Source organism: Petromyzon marinus, chromosome 23 (assembly GCF_048934315.1).
Source record: "Petromyzon marinus isolate PM22_M1 ecotype Great Lakes invasive population chromosome 23, UKy_Petmar_22M1.pri1.0, whole genome shotgun sequence".
Taxonomy (NCBI): Eukaryota; Metazoa; Chordata; class Hyperoartia; order Petromyzontiformes; family Petromyzontidae; genus Petromyzon; species Petromyzon marinus.
In genome coordinates this window covers 30,291,837-30,304,272 of record NC_133689.1, presented here as the reverse complement: position 1 = coordinate 30,304,272, position 12,436 = coordinate 30,291,837, and positions in this window count along the sequence as shown.

Below are 12,436 nucleotides of genomic sequence, written 5' to 3'. Positions count from 1 at the left end.
ATAAAACAAAAGCAGTCATGCAAATATCTTATTTAACACAGCACAGCAAAATCAGTTGCACCATTCAATCCCGCTCGTCCAGACGGGGAGAAGTCAATCACATTTATTCAATGCGACGTTTCTTATGGGGTTTATTGAGCGAAAACATTTTGACCCCAAATCGAGAGGATTCTGGGATGTTTGTGGTTTTTTTTGTAATAACTCTGGAAGGAAACGTCGCAGACCCATCAAGGTGGTACTCGTACTGCTCGCCTCATCGAGAGGAATGCAAAGATATGAGGGGTTAAGCTATGGGATATAAAATGGACGCTCGACCAATTAAACAACATGTATTATGGGGTTGAATGCTTTTTGCTATTCACAAAATAAAACAAAAGCAGGAAAGCAAATATCGTATTTAACACAGCACAGCAAAATCAGTTGCACCATTCAATCCCGCTCGTCCAGACGGGGAGAATTCAATCACATTTATTCGATGCGACGTTTCTTATGGGATTTAATGAGCGACAACATTTTGACCCCAAACCGAGAGGATTCTGGGATGTTTGTGGTTTTTTTGTAATAACTCTGGAAGGAAACGTTGGAGACCCATCAAGGTGGTACTCGTACTGCTCGACTCATCGAGCGGAATCCAAAGATATGAGTGGTTAAGCTATGGGATATGAAATGGACGAGCGACCAATAAATCAACATGTATTATGAGGTTGAATGCTTTTTGCTATTCACAAACTAGAACAAAAGCAGTCATGCAAATATCTGATTTAACACAGCACAGCAAAATCAGTTGCACCATTCAATTCCTCTCGTCAAGACGGGGAGAATTCAATCACATTTATTCTATGCGACGTTTCTTATGGGATGTATTGAGCGACAACATTTTGACCCCAAATCGAGAGGATTCTGGGATGTTTGTGGTTTTTTTGTGATAACTCTGGAAGGAAACGTCGCAGACCCATCAAGGTGGTACTCGTACTGCTCGCCTCATCGAGAGGAATCCAAAGATATGAGTGGTTAAGCTATGGGATATGAAATGGACGAGCAACCAATAAAACAACATGTATTATTGGGTTGAATGCTTTTTGCTATTCACAAAATAAAACAAAAGCAGTCATGCAAATATCTTATTTAACACAGCACAGCAAAATCAGTTGCACCATTCAATCCCGCTCTTCCAGACGGGGAGAATTCAATCACATTTATTAGATGAGGCGTTTCTTATGGGATTTAATGAGCGACAACATTTTGACCCCAAACCGAGAGGATTCTGGGATGTTTGTGGTTTTTTTTGTAATAACTCTGGAAGGAAACGTCGCAGACCCATCAAAGTGGTACTCCTACTGCTCGCCTCAACGAGAGGAATCGAAAGATATGAGTGGTTAAGCTATGGGATATGAAATGGACGAGCGACCAATAAAACAACATGTATTATGGGGTTGAATGCTTTTTGCTATTCACAAAATAAAACAAAAGCAGTCATGCAAATATCTTATTTAACACAGCACAGCAAAATCAGTTGCACCATTCAATCCCGCTCGTCCAGACGGGGAGAATTCAATCACATTTATTCGATGCGACGTTTCTTATGGGATTTATTGAGCGACAACATTTTGACCCCAAATCGAGAGGATTCTGGGATGTTTGTGGTTTTTTTGTAATAACTCTGGAAGGAAACGTCCCAGACCCATCAAGGTGGTACTCGTACTGCTCGCCTCATCGAGAGGAATGCAAAGATATGAGGGGTTAAGCTATGGGATATAAAATGGACGCTCGACCAATAAAAAACATGTATTATGGGGTTGAATGCTTTTTGCTATTCACAAAATAAAACAAAAGCAGTAAAGCAAATATCGTATTTAACACAGCACAGCAAAATCAGTTGCACCATTCAATCCCGCTCGTCCAGACGGGGAGAATTCAATCACATTTATTCGATGCGACGTTTCTTATGGGATTTAATGAGCGACAACATTTTGACCCCAAACCGAGAGGATTCTGGGATGTTTGTGGTTTTTTTGTAATAACTCTGGAAGGTAACGTCGCAGACCAATCAAGGTGGTACTCCTGCTGCTCCCCTCATCGAGAGGAATCCAAAGATATGAGTGGTTAAGCTATGGGATATGAAATGGACGAGCGACCAATAAAACAACATGTATTATGGGGTTGAATGCTTTTTGCTATTCACAAAATAAAACAAAAGCAGTCATGCAAATATCTTATTTAACAAAGCACAGCAAAATCAGTTGCACCATTCAATCCCGCTCGTCCAGACGGGGAGAATTCAATCACATTTATTCTTTGCGACGTTTCATATGGGATTTAATGAGCGACAACATTTTGACCCCAAACCGAGAGGATTCTGGGATGTTTGTGGTTTTTTTTGTAATAACTCTGGAAGAAAACGTCGCAGACCCATCAAAGTGGTACTCTTACTGCTCGCCTCAACGAGAGGAATCGAAAGATATGAGTGGTTAAGCTATGGGATATGAAATGGACGAGCGACCAATAAAACAACATGTATTATGGGGTTGAATGCTTTTTGCTATTCACAAAATAAAACAAAAGCAGTCATGCAAATATCTTATTTAACACAGCACAGCAAAATCAGTTGCACCATTCAATCCCGCTCGTCCAGACGGGGAGAATTCAATCACATTTATTCGATGCGACGTTTCTTATGGGATTTATTGAGCGACAACATTTTGACCCCAAATCGAGAGGATTCTGGGATGTTTGTGGTTTTTTTGTAATAACTCTGGAAGTAAACGTCCCAGACCCATCAAGGTGGTACTCGTACTGCTCGCCTCATCGAGAGGAATGCAAAGATATGAGGGGTTAAGCTATGGGATATAAAATGGACGCTCGACCAATAAAAAAACATGTATTATGGGGTTGAATGCTTTTTGCTATTCACAAAATAAAACAAAAGCAGTAAAGCAAATATCGTATTTAACACAGCACAGCAAAATCAGTTGCACCATTCAATCCCGCTCGTCCAGACGGGGAGAATTCAATCACATTTATTCGATGCGACGTTTCTAATGGGATTTAATGAGCGACAACATTTTGACCCCAAACCGAGAGGATTCTGGGATGTTTGTGGTTTTTTTGTAATAACTCTGGAAGGTAACGTCGCAGACCAATCAAGGTGGTACTCCTGCTGCTCCCCTCATCGAGAGGAATCCAAAGATATGAGTGATTAAGCTATGGGATATGAAATGGACGAGCGACCAATAAAACAACATGTATTATGGGGTTGAATGCTTTTTGCTATTCACAAAATAAAACAAAAGCAGTCATGCAAATATCTTATTTAACACAGCACAGCAAAATCAGTTGCACCATTCAATCCCGCTCGTCCAGACGGGGAGAATTCAATCACATTTATTCTTTGCGACGTTTCATATGGGATTTATTGAGCGACAACATTTTGACCCCAAATCGAGAGGATTCTGGGATGTTTGTGGTTTTTTTTGTAATAACTCTGGAAGGAAACGTCGCAGACCCATCAAGGTAGTAATCGTACTGCTCGCCTCATCGAGAGGAATCCAAAGATATGAGTGGTTAAGCTATGGGATATGAAATGGATGAGCGACCAATAAAACAACATGTATTATTGGGTTGAATGCTTTTTGCTATTCACAAAATAAAACAAAAGCAGTCATGCAAATATCTTATTTAACACAGCACAGCAAAATCAGTTGCACCATTCAATCCCGCTCGTCCAGACGGGGAGAATTCAATCACATTTATTAGATGAGGCGTTTCTTATGGGATTTAATGAGCGACAACATTTTGACCCCAAATCGAGAGGATTCTGGGATGTTTGTGGTTTTTTTGTAATAACTCTGGAAGGTAACGTCGCAGACCAATCAAGGTGGTACTCCTGCTGCTCCCCTCATCGAGAGGAATCCAAAGATATGAGTGGTTAAGCTATGGGATATGAAATGGACGAGCGACCAATAAAACAACATGTATTATGGGGTTGAATGCTTTTTGCTATTCACAAAATAAAACAAAAGCAGTCATGCAAATATCTTATTTAACAAAGCACAGCAAAATCAGTTGCACCATTCAATCCCGCTCGTCCAGACGGGGAGAATTCAATCACATTTATTCTTTGCGACGTTTCATATGGGATTTAATGAGCGACAACATTTTGACCCCAAACCGAGAGGATTCTGGGATGTTTGTGGTTTTTTTTGTAATAACTCTGGAAGAAAACGTCGCAGACCCATCAAAGTGGTACTCCTACTGCTCGCCTCAACGAGAGGAATCGAAAGATATGAGTGGTTAAGCTATGGGATATGAAATGGACGAGCGACCAATAAAACAACATGTATTATGGGGTTGAATGCTTTTTGCTATTCACAAAATAAAACAAAAGCAGTCATGCAAATATCTTATTTAACACAGCACAGCAAAATCAGTTGCACCATTCAATCCCGCTCGTCCAGACGGGGAGAATTCAATCACATTTATTCGATGCGACGTTTCTTATGGGATTTATTGAGCGACAACATTTTGACCCCAAATCGAGAGGATTCTGGGATGTTTGTGGTTTTTTTGTAATAACTCTGGAAGTAAACGTCCCAGACCCATCAAGGTGGTACTCGTACTGCTCGCCTCATCGAGAGGAATGCAAAGATATGAGGGGTTAAGCTATGGGATATAAAATGGACGCTCGACCAATAAAAAAACATGTATTATGGGGTTGAATGCTTTTTGCTATTCACAAAATAAAACAAAAGCAGTAAAGCAAATATCGTATTTAACACAGCACAGCAAAATCAGTTGCACCATTCAATCCCGCTCGTCCAGACGGGGAGAATTCAATCACATTTATTCGATGCGACGTTTCTAATGGGATTTAATGAGCGACAACATTTTGACCCCAAACCGAGAGGATTCTGGGATGTTTGTGGTTTTTTTGTAATAACTCTGGAAGGTAACGTCGCAGACCAATCAAGGTGGTACTCCTGCTGCTCCCCTCATCGAGAGGAATCCAAAGATATGAGTGATTAAGCTATGGGATATGAAATGGACGAGCGACCAATAAAACAACATGTATTATGGGGTTGAATGCTTTTTGCTATTCACAAAATAAAACAAAAGCAGTCATGCAAATATCTTATTTAACACAGCACAGCAAAATCAGTTGCACCATTCAATCCCGCTCGTCCAGACGGGGAGAATTCAATCACATTTATTCTTTGCGACGTTTCATATGGGATTTATTGAGCGACAACATTTTGACCCCAAATCGAGAGGATTCTGGGATGTTTGTGGTTTTTTTTGTAATAACTCTGGAAGGAAACGTCGCAGACCCATCAAGGTAGTAATCGTACTGCTCGCCTCATCGAGAGGAATCCAAAGATATGAGTGGTTAAGCTATGGGATATGAAATGGATGAGCGACCAATAAAACAACATGTATTATTGGGTTGAATGCTTTTTGCTATTCACAAAATAAAACAAAAGCAGTCATGCAAATATCTTATTTAACACAGCACAGCAAAATCAGTTGCACCATTCAATCCCGCTCGTCCAGACGGGGAGAATTCAATCACATTTATTAGATGAGGCGTTTCTTATGGGATTTAATGAGCGACAACATTTTGACCCCAAATCGAGAGGATTCTGGGATGTTTGTGGTTTTTTTGTAATAACTCTGGAAGGAAACGTCGCAGACCCATCAAAGTGGTACTCGTACTGCTCGCCTCATCGAGAGGAATCGAAAGATATGAGTGGTTAAGCTATGGGATATAAAATGGACGCTCGACCAATTAAACAACATGTATTATGGGGTTGAATGCTTTTTGCTATTCACAAAATAAAACAAAAGCAGGAAAGCAAATATCGTATTTAACACAGCACAGCAAAATCAGTTGCACCATTCAATCCCGCTCGTCCAGACGGGGAGAATTCAATCACATTTATTCGATGCGACGTTTCTTATGGGATTTAATGAGCGACAACATTTTGACCCCAAACCGAGAAGATTCTGGGATGTTTGTGGTTTTTTTGTAATAACTCTGGAAGGAAACGTCGGAGACCCATCAAGGTGGTACTCGTACTGCTCGACTCATCGAGCGGAATCCAAAGATATGAGTGGTTAAGCTATGGGATATGAAATGGACGAGCGACCAATAAAACAACATGTATTATGAGGTTGAATGCTTTTTGCTATTCACAAACTAGAACAAAAGCAGTCATGCAAATATCTGATTTAACACAGCACAGCAAAATCAGTTGCACCATTCAATTCCTCTCGTCAAGACGGGGAGAATTCAATCACATTTATTCGATGCGACGTTTCTTATGGGATTTAATGAGCGACAAAATTTTGACCCCAAACCGAGAGGATTCTGGGATGTTTGTGGTTTTTTTTGTGATAACTCTGGAAGGAAACGTCGCAGACCCATCAAGGTGGTACTCGTACTGCTCGCCTCATCGAGCGGAATCCAAAGATATGAGTGGTTAAGCTATGGGATATGAAATGGTGAGCGACCAATAAAACAACATGTATTATTGGGTTGAATGCTTTTTGCTATTCACAAAATAAAACAAAAGCAGTCATGCAAATATCTGTTTTAACACAGCACAGCAAAATCAGTTGCAATATTCAATCCCGCTCGTCCAGACGGGGAGAATTCAATCACATTTATTAGATGAGGCGTTTCTTATGGGATTTAATGAGCGACAACATTTTGACCCCAAACCGAGAGGATTCTGGGATGTTTGTGTTTTTTTTGTAATAACTCTGGAAGGAAACCTCGCAGACCCATCAAGGTGGTACTCCTACTGCTCGCCTCAACGAGAGGAATCGAAAGATATGAGTGGTTAAGCTATGGGATATGAAATGGACGAGCGACCAATAAAACAACATGTATTATGGGGTTGAATGCTTTTTGCTATTCACAAAATAAAACAAAAGCAGTCATGCAAATATCTTATTTAACACAGCACAGCAAAATCAGTTGCACCATTCAATCCCGCTCGTCCAGACGGGGAGAATTCAATCACATTTATTCGATGCGACGTTTCTTATGGGATTTATTGAGCGACAACATTTTGACCCCAAATCGAGAGGATTCTGGGATGTTTGTGGTTTTTTTGTAATAACTCTGGAAGGAAACGTCCCAGACCCATCAAGGTGGTACTCCTACTGCTCGCCTCATCGAGAGGAATGCAAAGATATGAGGGGTTAAGCTATGGGATATAAAATGGACGCTCGACCAATAAAAAAACATGTATTATGGGGTTGAATGCTTTTTGCTATTCACAAAATAAAACAAAAGCAGTAAAGCAAATATCGTATTTAACACAGCACAGCAAAATCAGTTGCACCATTCAATCCCGCTCGTCCAGACGGGGAGAATTCAATCACATTTATTCGATGCGACGTTTCTTATGGGATTTAATGAGCGACAACATTTTGACCCCAAACCGAGAGGATTCTGGGATGTTTGTGGTTTTTTTGTAATAACTCTGGAAGGTAACGTCGCAGACCAATCAAGGTGGTACTCCTGCTGCTCCCCTCATCGAGAGGAATCCAAAGATATGAGTGGTTAAGCTATGGGATATGAAATGGACGAGCGACCAATAAAACAACATGTATTATGGGGTTGAATGCTTTTTGCTATTCACAAAATAAAACAAAAGCAGTCATGCAAATATCTTATTTAACACAGCACAGCAAAATCAGTTGCACCATTCAATCCCGCTCGTCCAGACGGGGAGAATTCAATCACATTTATTCTTTGCGACGTTTCATATGGGATTTATTGAGCGACAACATTTTGACCCCAAATCGAGAGGATTCTGGGATGTTTGTGGTTTTTTTGTAATAACTCTGGAAGGAAACGTCGCAGACCCATCAAGGTAGTAATCGTACTGCTCGCCTCATCGAGAGGAATCCAATATTATGAGTGGTTAAGCTATGGGATATGAAATGGATGAGCGACCAATAAATCAACATGTATTATTGGGTTGAATGCTTTTTGCTATTCACAAAATAAAACAAAAGCAGTCATGCAAATATCTTATTTAACACAGCACAGCAAAATCAGTTGCACCATTCAATCCCGCTCGTCCAGACAGGGAGAATTCAATCACATTTATTCGATGCGACGTTTCTTATGGGATTTAATGAGCGACAACATTTTGACCCCAAACCGAGAGGATTCTGGGATGTTTGTGGTTTTTTTGTAATAACTCTGGAAGGTGACGTCGCAGACCAATCAAGGTGGTACTCCTACTGCTCCCCTCATGGAGAGGAATCCAAAGATATGAGTGGTTAAGCTATGGGATATGAAATGGACGAGCGACCAATAAAACAACATGTATTATGGGGTTGAATGCTTTTTGCTATTCACAAAATAAAACAAAAGCAGTCATGCAAATATCTTATTTAACACAGCACAGCAAAATCAGTTGCACCATTCAATCCCGCTCGTCCAGACGGGGAGAAGTCAATCACATTTATTCAATGCGACGTTTCTTATGGGGTTTATTGAGCGAAAACATTTTGACCCCAAATCGAGAGGATTCTGGGATGTTTGTGGTTTTTTTTGTAATAACTCTGGAAGGAAACGTCGCAGACCCATCAAGGTGGTACTCGTACTGCTCGCCTCATCGAGAGGAATGCAAAGATATGAGGGGTTAAGCTATGGGATATAAAATGGACGCTCGACCAATTAAACAACATGTATTATGGGGTTGAATGCTTTTTGCTATTCACAAAATAAAACAAAAGCAGTAAAGCAAATATCGTATTTAACACAGCACAGCAAAATCAGTTGCACCATTCAATCCCGCTCGTCCAGACGGGGAGAATTCAATCACATTTATTCGATGCGACGTTTCTTATGGGATTTAATGAGCGACAACATTTTGACCCCAAACCGAGAGGATTCTGGGATGTTTGTGGTTTTTTTGTAATAACTCTGGAAGGAAACGTCGGAGACCCATCAAGGTGGTACTCGTACTGTTCGACTCATCGAGCGGAATCCAAAGATATGAGTGGTTAAGCTATGGGATATGAAATGGACGAGCGACCAATAAAACAACATGTATTATGAGGTTGAATGCTTTTTGCTATTCACAAACTAGAACAAAAGCAGTCATGCAAATATCTTATTTAACACAGCACAGCAAAATCAGTTGCACCATTCAATTCCTCTCGTCAAGACGGGGAGAATTCAATCACATTTATTCTATGCGACGTTTCTTATGGGATTTATTGAGCGACAACATTTTGACCCCAAATCGAGAGGATTCTGGGATGTTTGTGGTTTTTTTTGTGATAACTCTGGAAGGAAACGTCGCAGACCCATCAAGGTGGTACTCGTACTGCTCGCCTCATCGAGAGGAATCAAAAGATATGAGTGGTTAAGCTATGGGATATGAAATGGACGAGCGACCAATAAAACAACATGTATTATGGGGTTGAATGCTTTTTGCTATTCACAAAATAAAACAAAAGCAGTCATGCAAATATCTTATTTAACACAGCACAGCAAAGTCAGTTGCACCATTCAATCCCGCTCGTCCAGACGGGGAGAAGTCAATCACATTTATTCAATGCGACGTTTCTTATGGGGTTTATTGAGCGAAAACATTTTGACCCCAAATCGAGAGGATTCTGGGATGTTTGTGGTTTTTTTGTAATAACTCTGGAAGGAAACGTCGCAGACCCATCAAGGTGGTACTCGTACTGCTCGCCTCATCGAGCGGAATGCAAAGATATGAGGGGTTAAGCTATGGGATATAAAATGGACGCTCGACCAATTAAACAACATGTATTATGGGGTTGAATGCTTTTTGCTATTCACAAAATAAAACAAAAGCAGTAAAGCAAATATCGTATTTAACACAGCACAGCAAAATCAGTTGCACCATTCAATCCCGCTCGTCCAGACGGGGAGAATTCAATCACATTTATTCGATGCGACGTTTCTTATGGGATTTAATGAGCGACAACATTTTGACCCCAAACCGAGAGGATTCTGGGATGTTTGTGGTTTTTTTGTAATAACTCTGGAAGGAAACGTCGGAGACCCATCAAGGTGGTACTCGTACTGCTCGACTCATCGAGCGGAATCCAAAGATATGAGTGGTTAAGCTATGGGATATGAAATGGACGAGCGACCAATAAAACAACATGTATTATGAGGTTGAATGCTTTTTGCTATTCACAAACTAGAACAAAAGCAGTCATGCAAATATCTTATTTAACACAGCACAGCAAAATCAGTTGCACCATTCAATTCCTCTCGTCAAGACGGGGAGAATTCAATCACATTTATTCTATGCGACGTTTCTTATGGGATTTATTGAGCGACAACATTTTGACCCCAAATCGAGAGGATTCTGGGATGTTTGTGGTTTTTTTGTGATAACTCTGGAAGGAAACGTCGCAGACCCATCAAGGTGGTACTCGTACTGCTCGCCTCATCGAGAGGAATCAAAAGATATGAGTGGTTAAGCTATGGGATATGAAATGGACGAGCGACCAATAAAACAACATGTATTATTGGGTTGAATGCTTTCTGCTATTCACAAAATAAAACAAAAGCAGTCATGCAAATATCTTATTTAATACAGCACTGCAAAATCAGTTGCACCATTCAATCCCGCTCGTCCAGACGGGGAGAATTCAATCACATTTATTAGATGAGGCGTTTCTTATGGGATTTAATGAGCGACAACATTTTGACCCCAAACCGAGAGGATTCTGGGATGTTTGTGGTTTTTTTGTAATAACTCTGGAAGGAAACGTCCCAGACCCATCAAGGTGGTACTCGTACTGCTCGCCTCATCGAGAGGAATGCAAAGATATGAGGGGTTAAGCTATGGGATATAAAATGGACGCTCGACCAATTAAACAACATGTATTATGGGGTTGAATGCTTTTTGCTATTCACAAAATAAAACAAAAGCAGTAAAGCAAATATCGTATTTAACACAGCACAGCAAAATCAGTTGCACCATTCAATCCCGCTCGTCCAGACGGGGAGAATTCAATCACATTTATTCGATGCGACGTTTCTTATGGGATTTAATGAGCGACAACATTTTGACCCCAAACCGAGAGGATTCTGGGATGTTTGTGGTTTTTTTGTAATAACTCTGGAAGGAAACGTCGGAGACCCATCAAGGTGGTACTCGTACTGTTCGACTCATCGAGCGGAATCCAAAGATATGAGTGGTTAAGCTATGGGATATGAAATGGACGAGCGACCAATAAAACAACATGTATTATGAGGTTGAATGCTTTTTGCTATTCACAAACTAGAACAAAAGCAGTCATGCAAATATCTTATTTAACACAGCACAGCAAAATCAGTTGCACCATTCAATTCCTCTCGTCAAGACGGGGAGAATTCAATCACATTTATTCTATGCGACGTTTCTTATGGGATTTATTGAGCGACAACATTTTGACCCCAAATCGAGAGGATTCTGGGATGTTTGTGGTTTTTTTTGTGATAACTCTGGAAGGAAACGTCGCAGACCCATCAAGGTGGTACTCGTACTGCTCGCCTCATCGAGAGGAATCAAAAGATATGAGTGGTTAAGCTATGGGATATGAAATGGACGAGCGACCAATAAAACAACATGTATTATGGGGTTGAATGCTTTTTGCTATTCACAAAATAAAACAAAAGCAGTCATGCAAATATCTTATTTAACACAGCACAGCAAAGTCAGTTGCACCATTCAATCCCGCTCGTCCAGACGGGGAGAAGTCAATCACATTTATTCAATGCGACGTTTCTTATGGGGTTTATTGAGCGAAAACATTTTGACCCCAAATCGAGAGGATTCTGGGATGTTTGTGGTTTTTTTGTAATAACTCTGGAAGGAAACGTCGCAGACCCATCAAGGTGGTACTCGTACTGCTCGCCTCATCGAGCGGAATGCAAAGATATGAGGGGTTAAGCTATGGGATATAAAATGGACGCTCGACCAATTAAACAACATGTATTATGGGGTTGAATGCTTTTTGCTATTCACAAAATAAAACAAAAGCAGTAAAGCAAATATCGTATTTAACACAGCACAGCAAAATCAGTTGCACCATTCAATCCCGCTCGTCCAGACGGGGAGAATTCAATCACATTTATTCGATGCGACGTTTCTTATGGGATTTAATGAGCGACAACATTTTGACCCCAAACCGAGAGGATTCTGGGATGTTTGTGGTTTTTTTGTAATAACTCTGGAAGGAAACGTCGGAGACCCATCAAGGTGGTACTCGTACTGCTCGACTCATCGAGCGGAATCCAAAGATATGAGTGGTTAAGCTATGGGATATGAAATGGACGAGCGACCAATAAAACAACATGTATTATGAGGTTGAATGCTTTTTGCTATTCACAAACTAGAACAAAAGCAGTCATGCAAATATCTTATTTAACACAGCACAGCAAAAT